General features: G+C 54.8%; 1 protein-coding gene across 2 annotated transcripts in view; it reads left to right on the top strand.

The window, feature by feature from the left end:
• The first annotated feature begins 611 nt into the window (after positions 1-611).
• The window catches only part of AKAP1 (A-kinase anchoring protein 1), a 30496-nt gene continuing 15726 nt past the window's right edge, over positions 612-15381 (top strand). Inside the window, exon 1 of one of the 2 annotated variants that reach the window (XM_075561557.1) lies at positions 612-734. The gene's annotated coding sequence lies outside the window, so the exon portion shown is untranslated. Of the gene's footprint in view, positions 735-812; positions 943-15381 lie in introns of those variants that run through there. The other variant, XM_075561556.1, reaches the window with a different exon arrangement.

Genomic DNA, 15381 nt, shown 5'->3' with positions numbered 1-15381 from the left:
GGGCTGCAGGCAGCAGAACAGGACGCTGTCTCCCTTTGGGGGTGGGGAGGGCTGGAAGGGCGGGAGGACGTTTGCTCCCCTAGTTCTGGGCAGTGTCAATGTCCCAAGGTGACTGAACGGCTCTTCGTGGGAATCATTCCCAAATCCCAAACCCTTGACATTCCACTTCGCGACATCAGGGTTTGAAAGCGGGCACAAAGGCGGCATCTGAGCCGTCAGATCGTGGTTCTGCAGACGCTATGGACGGTTGTGAAGCCGTGATCACGGGTGTTGCACGACCACGTAACTGACTTTGCATCACCACCGTGCGTGCGGAGCAGCTAGTCCGGGCTACGGGGAGGCTGCACCCTCAGGAGCACAGGGAGCCCTGCCCTCCACCTGGCCTTTTCCAGAAGGCCCTCGGCGTCCGCCGGTTAGGCCGTGACCTAAGTGACCCCTGCAGAGTGTGCGAAGCCCGAGCGGGAGGCGGAGGGGGTTCCCTCCGGCAGGAAGCGGGCGCTGGGCTGGCGGGGCACAGGTCCAGCTTTGCGCACGCAGCTCTCGGAACGCCAGCGCAGGCCCGCCGTCCGCGCCCCGCCGAGATTACAGAGCATCTCGCGAGAGCACGTCAGGGCCCCGCTCCCGGCGGCTCCCGGCGGCGGCGGGATGTTCGCGGAGCGCCGCAGACCGCGCCCCTGTGGCGCAGCTGGGAGAGAGCGGCGGAGGCCCGGGCGGCGGGCGGCGCGCACGCGCAGGTGCGCGCGGGCGGCGCGGGGGCTCGCGGGCGGGGGCGGGGCCTGCGTCGCGCCGCGGGCACGTCGCCGCGCGTCCTCAGTATTTAATGTCTCTGTGTTCCTCGGGCCTGGGCGAGCACGTGGGGGAGCGGCCCGGCGCAGCGCGGCGGGGTCGGAGCGCGGGGCCCGGGGCGGAGGCGGCAGCGCCGGGACGATCGCCAGGGAGCTGGTGAGTCGCGGCGGCCGGGGACAGCGGCTCGGACACCGGCTCTGTCGGGGTGATGGGAGCCCCGGGCGCAGGTGCAGGGTGCGACGCGCGCCCCGGGTGGGTGGGTGGGTAGGTGGATGGGGAGCCGGGGGCCTCGCGCCTCGGTCTGCAGCCAGACGGTTCCTGCGCCTGGCCGGGGTCGCTGCCCGCGGGCTGCGCGGACGGAGCGGTGTGCGTAGCCCGAGGCGGCGCTGGCCGCCGCACAGTGCCACGCTCCGGTCTCCGTGCTCGGGGTGGGGGCAGGCCGCCTCCGCTCGGGGCGCCCCTCTGCGGCCGAACTTTCCTCGAGCCGCCTCGCGCCCTCCGGTGAACCAGCTCCGGGCGCGTCCCACCCAAGGTCGCCCAGCCCGACACGCGTTTACTTTTCAAAGGTCGTGTGTGCCCAGGCAGCGCCTGGAGAGGGAGGGGGCGGTGGCGCAGGGCGGGTAGTGGGCATGGCCGGGTGCGGGAAGGGCGAGGGTGTCCCCCCGCCTCCCCCGCCCCAACCTCGGCGCGCCCCGGCTACCTTCCCAGGGATTGTTTGGAGTTGCGTGGGCAACTTCAGGAACCTCGGGGACCCTTGTGCGCCCTGGGCTGCCCCCACTGTAGGCCGGGCACTTGGGCGAACCCCAGCAGGTTTCCTCAGCGCCCCGGAGTTGGGTGCAAAACGTGCCAAGGCCGGGGGTGAGCGGGGAGAGGCTGTGGCGGGCCGATCCCTTTCGGGCAGAGGCGCGGCGGGCGCGGGGCAGGGGCCGCAGGTCTGTGGCGGGGCGTCTGGCAAGGAGGGTTGGCGTCTGCAGCCCCCTTAAAGCGTGTCCCCAGAGGCGGAGGCCGTCCAGCCCCGCGTGCCCGCTGACTTCACGCCCGGGGGCGCCTCGCGTCACGTGTCGCGCCCCACCCCACCCCGGCCTCAGGCCTGTGGTGTGGAGGGACCAGGCTGGTTTCGGGGCTTAGGGACAACTCGGGGACGACTCGGGGTGGGCTTTCCTGTGTCCCCCGAGTTTTTGCCCAGGTGATGGCCCCTGCCATTTTCCTGCCCCTGGCCAGGGAGATCCGGAGCCGACTGGAGGGGCGGAGGACGTGCTGGGGGGCGGGGGGGTGGCTTCGCCCCCAGGGGAGATGCCCAGGCTGGCGGGCGCCGCTAACCGAAACCGGGTGGGCTTCGCCTCAGGTGCCAGTGAAGAGCATTTAGAGGGCAATTAGTTCAGTAGCTAGATTAAAGCCGCTCCCCTTCTCGACCTTAGCGCAGGCTAACTTGGCACTTACCGAAATCGGGACTGCTGAACCTGGTGCTGTGGGCTTGCGCTCCCTCTCGATGTCGCAATTACTGATCGAGGAGCACCCTTCATGAAAAGGCTGCTGGTTCGAGCAATGGTTCACCTTCCTGCTTCTGTTACTGTTAAATACTTACCAAGTTAGTAGCGCCGCCTCCCCCTGTATTCGAAAAAGGAAAAATAAAATTCTTTGTTCAGAAAGCAAATCTGGGACATGTGAGTAAACGCGAACAGGTCCACTTCCCTGTGAAAGAGATGGGCCATCTTTGAGAAGCTGGGGCAGCCTGGCCATTTCGCTGGGTGCTTCTGCTGAGTCTGGCTCTCCTGAGCACTGGGGTTAAGTTAAGTTAATCTTTGGGAGCTGAAATTTTTTCTTCACTTCCAACTGATTTTGTGGATTTTTGGTAACCATCCAGGTATGTTGCCCTGCTGCCTTAGGCTAGAAGAGGACCTTTATGTCCTACAGGTATGCAAGTCAGTAAAGCTTCAGGCCTGTTTTGGATTAAGTGGCCCCTGTCATCCTTTGGTTAGGCCCTGAATTTGAAGTGGGACCAGATCCCAGCCAGTGAGATTGGGCGGGCTCTATGGGAATATCACTCCCCCTGTTCCTGGGAGATGCACTCCCCTGCTGCCCTCCCCGGACAGTGGAGGTGAGTGATGGTATGTGTTACCTGCTCAGGCGCCTAGAAAATTGCCAAGCATCTGTATCTTGAAGCACTTGCTCTTACAACCTTGTAACCCAAATTATTCTGGGAATTTGGACCCAGACAAGAGCCTAGCCCTAGTTTGTGGGCAGGTGAGTATTCAGTTGTTTTTTTTTTCCAGTGTTCCCTTGGCCCCGCCCTAGCAAATGAGGTCTTTGGAAGCCTCCTGACCCTGCCTGGTAGGTGATAAGTGGCCACACATTGGTTTCTTGCCGGTAGTGAACCTGGCTTGAAGACTAACTTGGATTTCTCAGGAATCACTTGAGTGGTTTGAATTTTGTCAAAGCACCCTCTCTCCCAGTCTCTGACCTAGAAACTTAGTTGGAAAGCAAAAGAACAAATGGGCTTCCCCCACAAGTTGCTAGCTAGCGCCACCCCCACCCCCTCTAGACTGGGGAGTGTGGATGCTTCTCAGGGCCTGCAGGATGGGATGGGTGGACCTGGCCGCCCTGCGCTGCCCTGCAAGGCTAGGGTGAGAGGGCTGCCTTTGCTGTGGGAAGTCCACAGGTGTTTCAGGTGTGGGTTAGTCCCTTCTGTTGGGCCTTGGGAGGTGTGTTTTCCTCCACCAGAGGGAGGTGGTGGGGTCCCTTGTCTGCATGCCCCGCAAGGCCATCTCAGACTGAGAGTTGCTCCTCGGTGTCGTGGTTTTGACAGAGTCCCCATGGGGCAGCAGCTAAGTGCTCTAACGGGAAAGTGGGCTGTTTGAACCCCAAGCTGCTCCACAGGAGAAAGAAGGGGCAGGGTTTAAGGTGTTTCCTTAAAGATTTAGAGCCCTATGTTGACAAGCAGCAGGCACAGGCAGACTGCCACCTGAGTCCATTTTGATTCATAATGATCCCTACACAGGGTTTCCAAGATTGGAAATCTGATGGGAGCAGAGCTGCTCATCTTTCTCCTGCAGACTGGCTGGTGGGCTTGAACTGCTTATCTTTTGGCTCATGGACCAATACCTACGCTCCCACCCCCACCCGCCCCCAGGACTCTGTATGCGGAAGTCACTACCCCCATTGACATCCAGTCAATTCTCATACCGACCCTATACAGTAGCCGTTCTCAACCTGTGGGTCTTGACCATTTTGGGGGTCGGACTGCCCTTTCACAGGGGTCACCTGATTCCTCACAGTAGCAAAATTACAGGAAGTAGCAACAAAAATAATTTTATAGTTGGGGAGGTCACCACAACATGAGGCACTGTATGAAAGGGTCACGGCGTTAGGAAGATGGAGCCACCACTGCGATGGAGGGTTTTCAAGGCTGTAACGATAGACTTGGGGAGCAGCCAGCCTCGTTTTTCTCTGACAGGTCAATGGGCTCCTTCAGAAGCATCTATATTGTGTGGAAACACCAGTACGTGGGTGTAGGCATATCCGTTCACTGAAGACCCCATGGGCATCACCACTCCCTTCCCAGGCTGGTTTTCTGGGCTGGAAAGCCTGGAGTCTATCGGACAGCTCTGCCAGTGGCATCTCATGTTTTGTTAGGTACCATCGAGTTGGTTTTGCCTTGAAGTGATTCTGCACACAACAGAACAAAGCACTGCCCGCCTGGGCCAGCCTTACGAGCTCCTGTTGAAGCTCCTGTGTCTGGCTCCGGGAGGGTCTTCTTTCTCCCTGACTCGGCAAGCTGGCTTATTGCTTAGCATACAGATGGAATGAGTGTGTTAAAAGGATGGAATCCTGACACAGTAAAGCAGGCAGACCTCAAAGCAGCGCTTCTCAGCCTGTGGTTGCAACCCCTGTGGGGAGTTGAACCACCCTTTGACAGGAAAACATATTTTCAATGATCTTAGGAACCGAGACACCGCTCCTCTCTCTGTCTCCCGGAGGGTCTGCCCACATGCGAGCACCCGGCGTAGACTGTGACCCAGGCTTCAAGACAAAATTTCATTATGAGAAACAAATATTTCACAAAATATAATTACATATTATTTTTTAGCCATTTTATTGGGGGCTCGTACAACTTTTCAGAATCCATCCATCCATCCATTGTTTCAAGCACATGTGTATATGTTGCCATCATCATTCTCAAAACATTTGCCTTCTACTTCAGCCCTTAATTTCGACTCCTCGTTTTTCTCCCTCTCTCCCCTCTCCCCCTCCCTCATGAATCCTTCATAATTCATAAATTGTTTTGTCATGTTTACATATTTTTGTGATTCATCGCTATGCTTTATGTTCAATTTGTAACAAAGAAAATACATCCTGCATATGAGAAATTTCCATGATAATTCATAGTAGTAGCAAAATGACAGTTGTGAAGTAGAGACAAAAATTTTATAGTTGGGGGTCACCGCAACATGAGGAACTGTGTGAAGGGGTCTCAGCATGAGGAAGGTTGGAAACCACTGCTTTAAGGTGTTCCGTGAGGTACAAGTACGGAGCTCCCTAATCCTGTCTCCTCGTGCCCCTGCGAACCATCAAGAGGGCTGTGGTGTTCCGAGAAAGAGAGAGAGTGAGAGAGAGAGAGACTGAGTGTCACCATGGAGTAGCCTTAAACCCCCAGGTCGTCCTCTCCCTTCATCCTTCTGCTTGCTAAGCAGGTGGTGGCAGCCAAGCCAATGTGCTTGTTACCGTCCACCTGCTTGGAGGCTTCCCTGGAATCAGTAGCTTTCAGGTGCCCTTTTCCTTGACCGTCCTTTCCCCCACTGAGAGAGGAGTGGCTTCGTTCTGCCCCAGGCCTCCCTCCCCTCTGGGTATTTGCCAGGAGTCCATGGTCAGCTCTCTGTCCTGTCCTGTGAGGCTGGGCTGCTCGGTGACACAAGGCACCTGTGGACAAAATGGTGCCATGTGGATTCTGGAAATTCAGGCACACAGCTCAGGATTGAGGACACTGGTGGGAACTTTGGGTTTAGCTGGGCAGAGCCTAGGATTGTGGGGAGAGGGGTAGGGGTAAAGGTTTGGGGCCAGTACCAGGGCTGAAACCTGGCTGAGAGTCCAGGCAGCTCCCCCACGGAGCCCTTCACCTCCTGGCCTGGAAAAAGAAATTTGCTTCCCTTTAGACGTAATCAGACTGCCTGGAAGCCCCGCTGCAGGACCCCAGGCCCGGGCAGTGCGCAGGCGTGCCTGCAGGGCTGTGTGTGAGGCCTGTGCTGGAGACCTTGGGCCAGTGGGCAGCACAAGGTAGACTCTGAACCCGCTGGTTTACGTGTACAGCAACTTCTCTTAGGTTTAAGGTGCTGCCTTTCTAAATACTTCCTATTGTTTTTTCTTTTTTAAAATAAATCATTTTATTATTGGGGGGCTCTTAAGCTCTTACAACAATCCATACATCAATTGTATCAAGTGCATTTGTACATATGTTGTCACCATCATTTCCAAAACAATTTCTTTCTACTTGAGCCCTTGGTATCAACTCCCTTTTTCCTCCCCCCTTACCCTCATGAACCCTTGGTGATTTTAATTTATTTTTATTTTCATATTTCCCATTGTTTTTGAAATACTGTATATACTCATGTATAAGCCGAGTTTTTCAGCCCATTTTTAATGTAGTTTTTGTGGTAAAATTAGGTGCCTCAGCTGATAGTCTGCTTATACCTGAGTATAGGTATCTCTCCTCTCCTGGCTTGAAGAAAGGTTGTTGAGGGGAGAGTGTTTCTCAAGGTGGGCAGTACTGCTCCCTGGGGGATTGACCCGGAGAGGCTGCAAAAACAGATACCTATACTTTATCCTGGGCTGGAGTACAAGCGTTTTTTTAATTGCTGGGGTAGGGGTGGAGGTGGGGGTGGGGAAGGTGTGCACTGAGTCACTTTTTCTGGAAAGGGGGAGGTAGGCCAAATGAGTTTGGTTTCTTATGAGACAGGCAGCCCTTAGCTGGGAGTGGTTCATTAAGTGAATCAAAATGATAACGGTAGAATTAAATCTGTTTTGCAGTGGCCTTCCCAGCACCCCACATGCTATGGTGGCCCATCTGCAGAAAGGTCTGTTGGACAGCATTAGTCTGCAGGGCTCTCTGCTCACCTCTAAGACCTCTAGTTGCCTCAACTTGGAAATCTTTTACGCCATCACGTTTGGGCTGAAACACAACAGCTTTGATGACAAATTATTTATGTGTTGGATTTCTCTCCAGCATATTAAGAAGAAAATTTTTGTTTGCTAGTTGGAAGGGAGCGATCAATTAGGAAGCAACTGGATGATGGATGTGGCCATAGAAGGCCGGGACACACACATACACACACGTAGAGTTATGAGTCTTTTTATTATCACAAAGGCCCTTGCTGGTTCTCCAAGGTCGTGTGCACGTCCTTGGTCTCCAAATGTCAGGTGTCACCTGACCTGCTTGGGCCTTCTCGTAGTGGGAGGATCCCAGTGTGGGTCCTCTGCTGAACCAGGGTACTGACGATTGACACACAAGCACTGTCTTTCTGCTCCCTCCAGGGGAATGTTAGGAGCGACTGGGCCACACAGGCCCCCAGAATGTTGCTGTGGGCAGCTCTGGTGAATGGGGTGGCACCCTCTTAGCCAGTCCTGGCTCTGGGTTATTTGAACCTGTCAATCATGAGATTTTTCTTCTTGGAGCCAGGCATCTTAGGAGGTCTTCCCATTGCCATGAATCTGCTCCAAGCCACGGCCACCTGCATCACAGAGCGGGGCTGCTCCACACACATTTCTGGGCCATAAGTTTTATGGTCACGGATCGCCAGGGCATTCTTCACAGAAAATGACACACGTGTTATCCAGGGTGCATAATAGAGCTGCAGGTGCATAATAGACACTTATTGAGCACCTACTGTGTTTCTCACACCTCGGGTTGTTTTTTTCTGCTTCAAACCATTTAAACTCTCAACTGTCAGAGCAGAATCATCTCTGGTTTGTGGCAGGGAAGGGAGGATTAGCTGACCCCAAGACCTGTGTGTGTGTCAGCGTGTACACTACCGCATGTCAGTCCATTCTCATCCAGAAAGCAAGCAGGATTTACTGCGTCTGGACCTCAGAACAACCCGACCGAATGGGGTCTTCCCAGCCCAGTTTTCAGCTGAAGAAACTGACCGTTCGGAGCAGGCTCTGTACCTTGTCCTTTCCAAAACCATGTTTTGTTCTTTGCACACCCACTTAAGTGCCTCTGACCTGCTGGGCAATGCCTGGATCCGGATGCCCCCCTGTATTGGCTCCCGCTGGACCCTGAAGGATCTGGGGAGTCTGCAGACACCTGTTTCCCTCAGTCTTCTGGCTGCAAAGACAACCTTGAAGTTGTCTAGTCATCACATGGCCGTGGGAGCTCGCATGGAGGTCACCAGGCTGTCCTTGGCCCTCAACAGGTTGGAGGAGCTGGCAGGTCTACTCAAGCATGCAAGCAGTCCCACCTGAGGCTGGCCTAGGCAGCAGTGGGTTGGGGGAGCCCTGGAGAGGAGGCCCCAGGCAGACTTAGAGCTTTGTCTTTAGTGAGACAAGGCCAGGCTAAGGATAGCCCCTGGGCTTTGTCCTTTGACTTTGGGGAGCCTGCCCAGCCAGGCATGTGCTGTGACGGTATTTTTAGCAAGTGGCGTCCTCCAGGAGGGCCACGTGTGTGTGGCTGCCATGTGCTGGCAGGTCTGGTAGTGAAGCCACTCCAGAAACCGCTGGGGGCGGGGAGTGGCTGCTTGAGGTCTCTCTGGGGCTGCTTTTGCTATTCTGGGTCTGTGGCAGGGGCCCAGCCCTGCCTTCTGGCCAGGCAGCCATGTGACCGAGGCTGGGTGACCCGGTGAGGTGCGGGGTGTCGGGACTGGGGAAACGGGATCACACCCCACCCCGTCACATGTAGTGGATGTTGCAAACCACCGCGCAGGGTGGCCCTGCAGGCAACTAGTGTGCTTTGGTTTAAACCACAGGGGCGTGAACCCAAAGGTAGATCAGCCCCCCCCGCCCCCCCCCTCCCCCCCCCCCCGCAATAGGATTTTGTGGGAAGCCCTGGGAAGACAAGCTGACAACAAGCTGTAAAAATGACACTTGGTAACAAGTTCATGTGCTCCCTACCGCCCTCTGGTGCTCTCTGGCTCTTGTTTCCCTTTTGTTTTTTGGTGTTTTTCCCTAGCAGAGTCTCCTACTCCAGCCCTTCTGTCTGTCCCTGGGTCAGAAAACTTCAAGCCAAGGGAGCCCCTACTTACCCTGCCGGCCCTCCAGCTCCAGGGGTGTCTGCTTTGGGTGTAGATTCTGTGGACTAGCTAAACTTCAGCTGCTGGGCTGGGGGGCTCTCCTCTCTGGAGGATGGGAACCTGAGTCTTCCAGGTTCTCTGAGTCCAGGCCCAAGTTTCCAGGGAGTGGCGCTTCTGCTGGGATGTGGAAGAGCAGCCCTCAGCCCCTTTGCAGTCAACCGGGCCGGTTCCTCCTTCCTTGGGACTTGGGCCTACAGCCGGTCCATTCCCCCCCCTCTCCCAATCTCCCGCCCCCCCAGTGCAGCTCCACCTTGTGTTCCAGCTCCCACGGCCTCTGACCCTTCAACTAGATGCTCCCCTCCCAGGTACCCCCCATCCAGCCTTTCTTACCTGGGGCTCCTTATCTGGTGATGAGAGAGAGAGAGAGAGAGAGAGAGAGAGAGAGAGAGAGAGAGAGAGAGAGAGATTTTACATGACCCAAGGCTTGGTGTCACGACACTTCCAACTAGTACCTGTTGAGGTGGCAGGTGGTGTGTGTGTGTGTGTGTGTGTGTGTGTGTGTGTGTGTGTGTGTGTTACATTTGCTACGATCAAGGTTGGGAAAGGCTGCAGGTCTAGTCCATTCCTGGGAGAAGCTCCTTTGTGGCTCCTGTCTGAAATTGGACTCGCCAGACATCCATCCATCCACCTCTGCTTCCTCAGGGCTGTGTCTCTGAGGGAGCCTGGCTCGCCGCCAGTATTAAAATCTTTATTAAATGACGAGACCTGAGGGATCCTGACAGCTGAGGTGGCTAGACATCAGCGGGGACGCAGTTGAGATGGGGCACCAGGTGCTTTGGTTTCTGCAGGGCCTCTCAGTGGCACAAGCATCTGATGACTACTATGTCAGCTCAGAGGTTGGGCAGGGGCAGGGCCAGTCTCTGAAGCGCGGGGCAATAAAGTATCGGGCAATAAAGTATCACGGTTGGAAGTTGCTGAGCTGACACTTGCTAAAGGATACTTGCTAGTGTGGTTAACTCCAAAGCCCAGTGGTAACAGTAGCTGCTGCTTGTTGCCTGCAGGTTTCAAATAAATGTATTCATTTCTTCAGTAAAGCACTGCTCACTTGTAGGAAGAGGACTGGGAAGGTGGTGTGAGCGTCCTTGGCCTTGCGCCTCCCATCTCCCGGTCTCTTTCTCTTTTTTTTAAAATCATTTTATTGGGGGCTCATATGCCAGGGGAAGCCAGCTCTTAACACATCGTTACGGGTCTAGTAGGCACAATTTTACAGCGATAATATGTAAAGATCAGTGTAAAGTTATAGCGAGCATGAGAGATAGAAGAGAAATATTGAAATAAATGGAGTCAGACACATTTCATGGTAGCATTGCTCACCTCAGCCCCTCATGGTGGTCCATGTGGAGAGGGGGAGGGGAGGAGGACAAGGGGAAAGGGAAATGGGAGGGAGGGAGCTGAGGAGAGAGTGGGGGAGAGACCAGCGAGAGAGCGCTCTCTCGCTAACCCAGGCCTATATGTATTTGGGGGCGTGCAGGCCCACTGATTACAGGTAAAGACATGCATCACAGGAAGGGGTTGCCCTATAGGTTACACAGCAATGAGGGGGGTGGTCTAGGGACATCCACACAATAGGAAGAGGAGGGATTGGGGGTGCACATGTGACAAGATGGGCGGATCCTAGAGTCAGGATGGCAGCTTAACTTTGACCTGTTCTCTGGGTCTCTACCGGAACCAAGCTAATGGTTGCAAACTTCAGGGAGAATTAATCCATTGTCTCCAGCAGCTGGGAGCAGGCCCATCCCTGTGGTGGGGTGAGACAGCAGTCTGGCAGTGACTGCCTTCAGGGAAGATGTCTGTAAGCATCTGACTTCCCCCCACACTCACAATCCATCCATCCATCCATCCATCCATTGTGTCAAGCACATTTGTACATCTGTTGCCATCATCATTCTCAAAACATTTGCTACTACTTGAGCCCTTGGTATCAGCTCATTTTTTCCCTTCCCTTCCCTCTTCCCCCTTCCCCATGAACCCTTGATAATTTATAAATTACTATTATTTTGTCATACCTTACACCATCTGACATCTCCCTTCACCCACTTATCCAATGTCCATCCCCCAGGGAGGAGGTTATAAATAGATCCTTGAAATCTGTTCCCCCTTTCTCCCTCACCTTCCCTCCACCCTCCCAGTATCTCCACTCTCAATACTGGTCCTGAGGGGTGCATCTGTACCGGATTCCCTGTATTTCCAGTTCCTATCTGTACCAGTGTACATGCTCCGGTCCATCTGGATTTGTAAGGTAGAATTGGGATCATGATAGTGGGGAGGAAACATTCAAGAACTAGAGGAAAATTTTTATGTTTCATCATTGCTACACTACCTTGACTGGCTCGTCTCCTCCCTGCAGCCCTTCTGCAAGGGAATGTCCAATTTCCCACAGATGGGCCCTGGGTCCCCACTCCACACTCCCCCCTCATTCACAATGCTATGATTTTTTTTTTTTTTTGTCTTTGATGCCTGATACCTGATCTCTTCGATGCCTTGTGATCTCACAGGCTGGTGTGCTTCTTCCATGTGGGCTTTGTTGTTTCTCAGTTAGATGGCCCCTTGTTTATCTTCCAGCCTCTAGGACCCCAGATTCTATATCTTGACAGCTGGGCACCATCAGCTTTCTTCACCTCATTTCCTTATGTGCCTGGTTTGTCTTCAGTGATTGTGTCAGGGTAGGCTGGTGTGCTTCTTCCATGTGGGCTTTTTTTGTTTCTTAGCTAGATGGCGTGCCGCCTGTTTATCGTCAAGCCTTTCAGATCTCAGTTGCTATATCTTTTGACAGCCGGCCACCATCAGCTTTCTTCACCACTTTTGCTTATGCACTGGCTTTGTCCTCATTGATCGAGTCAGGACAGGCTGGTGTGCTTCTTCCATGTGAGTTTTGTTGTTTGTTAGCTAGATGGCCGCTTGTTTATCTTCAGGCTCCTGGTCTGTACTGCAGGCTTCTCTCTGTTGCCATTTGCCTTTGTGTTTCAAATAGTTGACCTTGTTCCTTTCCTAAAAAAAGAAACCCCACATGACTGGATTTACTTTCTATGAGGAGGGAAGTGGCTCTCATTCCCATACATCTCCCCCTGCCCCTCTCATAACCCGCCCCCCACCCCCTCCCCCCCCACAGACAGAGGGAGCGGTCCGTGTGCTGGTGTGGCCCTGCATTGCCCACTCATTCCCCGACTGATTGTTCTTGGCCATTGCTCTACAGCTCTTCTTGCTGACAGAAAGCCCCCCTTTTAAGCCTCTCAGGTGGTCTGGGGCAAGGTCCCTGCACCTTGGCTCTGTTTCCTGTTCATCCTGGGAGACATCCTTCTGCTCATGGTTTTCTCCCTGATCTTGGTAGGGCCCACGTTGCAGCGGCCTGCTGGGAAGGTGGGTGGGTGGGTCCCCTCCTGACTAGCAAGCTTGTTCTTGCAGAAGGCTGGGTGCTATGGAAGGCCTGGCAGAGGCTTGGTGGAAAGCCTGCAGAAACAGCTGGTCCCAGGGGAGATGTGTAGAGCAGTAGTTCTTAACCTGTGGGTCGCGACCCCTTTGGAGGTTGAACGACCCTTTCACAGGGGTCACCCGGTTCATAACAGTAGTAAAATTACAGTGATGAAGTAGCAACGAAAATAATTTTATGGTTGGGGGGTCACCACAACAACAGGAACTGTATGAAAGGGTCGCGGCATTAGGACTGTTGAAAACCACTGGTGTAGAGTGTGAGACTCTAGGTTTAAGGCATCAGGAGGTCGATGCCAGGCCTGGGAAGAAAGTCTGCATATTGAATGGGGCAGCCACCCCCTTGACTCCGAGTCCTGACATTCAGGCTGTGCTCACCCATCTCCCACTCTGAGTGTTTCGAGACCACCCTGAGATGTCTCTCAGGAGAGGCCATTGAATACCCTGAGGGGTACCGTGGGACATTGGTTTAGTTTGGGGGACTGGCACCCGTTTCTCACTCGTCCCACACCCCACCCTGCAGTCTGACATCTGGAACAAACTGCCCTGTGCTTCTGACTGGACAGCGGAAGTGTGAGCCCCTGGGAAGGGCTCGTTGGCTTGTGCTCCAAAGGAAATGATGGACAGGCTTGAAGGCAGCATCTTTGGTGGGCGCCTGCATCACACCATGCCCTGTGCCCCTTCGGCACTCAGAAGTGTTTGCTGCAGAGACCTGAAGGCCTCACGGGGTCACGTGACTTGGTGGTTCTACCGACTGCTCGATTTGGAGAATCAGTGTCCCACCACCCCATTGGTCTGCCCACTTCAGGTGGTGTGAAGGAACTTTTTGCTTTCCCCCGAGGGTGTGGCCATCTCCATGACCTCTTTTAGCAAGCTTGTTTTCAGGTCCTAGCTCCATGCCTGTGCCTCAGGCCTCTCTGGCCATGCATTCTTGTTCAAGAGTCCTTCCTGAGGCACTGCCTCTGCCCCCCATTGTGTGGTGCTGGGATTCACTCAGAGTAGGGTGGCTGCTGAGAGCAGGTGTGGAATGAGACCTGCCTTGTCACGGGGTGCTGTCACTAGAAAAGGTGAGAGGCTGGATCTTTACCTTTACTACCAGGTTTTCCAAACTGGGAACTCCTTTCGTTGGGCTGGGGAGGCACACCTCTTTGGAGACTGTGTCTAGAAGTGGGATTTGGGGCTTTTGGAGCTCCTGGAACCTGTACTCCAGGTTTCATTTGGCCAAGAGAAGGCAACGCCTCATGGTTCTCTACAGAAGGTTCCCAGGTGAAGCCCCCAGCCTCCCTTCTGCTGAGCAGGCTGTCGGTTGAAATGACAGGTACTCCCCAAAGTTAAGGCTGATCTGGTTCAGAATCTGCGCCTGGCCATCCCTGCTTCTGGGGGTGCGGGGGGCATCACAATGAAGGGTGTGAGCACATCCTGGGCAAGCCCTCACAGCCCCACTGTGAGCTCATTTGGAATCTCTAGGGTGCCAACATGAGTCACAGGTCACTTGGGCCCCCTAAGCATGAAGGTAACAAGCCTGTGAATAGCTGGGGCTGGGCTTCAACCAGCGCCCCTGAGGCATGGCTCCATCATTCTGATCGCTGGCCCCACAGCCATGCTGCTGAGGGTGAGTGGTCCAGGCTTGCCATCCCCCCACCCTCAGTGACCAGGACAACTCTGCTCAGTAAGGTAGGCTCGGGTTTCCTTGAGGGGGGTGGGAGGATGGCCTTTGCTTCTAGAACTCTGCCCAGGCACCAGCCCTATGTGGCCCTTAAAGTAAGTTTGTTTTACACAAACAGTCCAGCTCCTCGGTTGCACTAGCCACCTTGCGAGCCCCTGTTAGCCTCATGCGGCTACCGGGCACTGTATTTGATAGCAAGGCACCACTTGGGGACCAGCCAGACCATGTCCCCTTGTGACTTGCTCTACTTCGATCAAGTCACAATCGCTATCCTATTTCATGGTTCTCAGGCCTTGTTACAGTTCTACTCTGGGGCCTCCCACTCCCCAAAAGTGTTTGGCTCCAAACTCCAGCTTGCTGGCATGGAGTCCATGCCGGTTCACAGCGACTCTATAGGACAGGGTAGAACTGCCCCTGCGGGTCTCTGAAACTGTAACTCTTTACAGTGTAGAAAGCCTTGCCTTTCTCCCATGGGGCGGCATGGTGGTTTCGAACCATTTACTGTGCGGTTGGCAGCCCAGTGTGTAACCACTATACCATGAGGGCTCCTTACCTTAATTTTCGCCGTCATCTTCTGCGGTGGGTTTTCCCGTGCTTTACCTTCGTGGATTCTGCCTGCTTCAGGACTATATATAGCTCAGCGTGGCTGCTGGAGCACAGGTGCTGGGATATTTGGTCAGCAGAGAGCAGTGCCCTTGAGGGAGTGGCGTGGCGTACAAGGTGCAGTGTCTGTGGACCCAGAGGGACCCCTGCTACTCTTGCCAAGCCCTCCCCCTGGGGATGGAGTTTCATTCCGGCCAACTGGAAGAGGGAGGGGATCCCAGATCTGGCCTGGACCTGCCTGAACAGTTCCCAGAGTGCAGGTGGGGAGTGATCTGGCCCTTGGGAGAAGCCTATCCGAGAGAAAGCCCCTCTGCAGAATTTGATGTGCCCCCACACTCAAGGTGAGCCGGCTCTGCTGTTGACAATCATGGGCAGTGGATGTGGCCGCTCTTCTCAGGCCCAGGTTGGGCCTGTGCAGCTGGGCTCCTGCGCTCTTCATATGATGACACACAGCACCCCCCCCCACACACACACACTTATCAATGTGGCCAGCGCAGCCCTGTCCCTGGTTCCCCCTTGGCAGCATGTTTAGGCACTGGCTCTTATGTCCACGCAAGCCTCCAGGATGCAGAGCCTGGGTTGAAGGGTCACTTCACTGTTTCTGCAGGGGCTGAACTGAGA

This window comes from Tenrec ecaudatus, chromosome 10, assembly GCF_050624435.1.
Source record: "Tenrec ecaudatus isolate mTenEca1 chromosome 10, mTenEca1.hap1, whole genome shotgun sequence".
NCBI lineage: Eukaryota > Metazoa > Chordata > Mammalia > Afrosoricida > Tenrecidae > Tenrec > Tenrec ecaudatus.
This window is presented reverse-complemented; position numbering and strand designations above follow the sequence as displayed.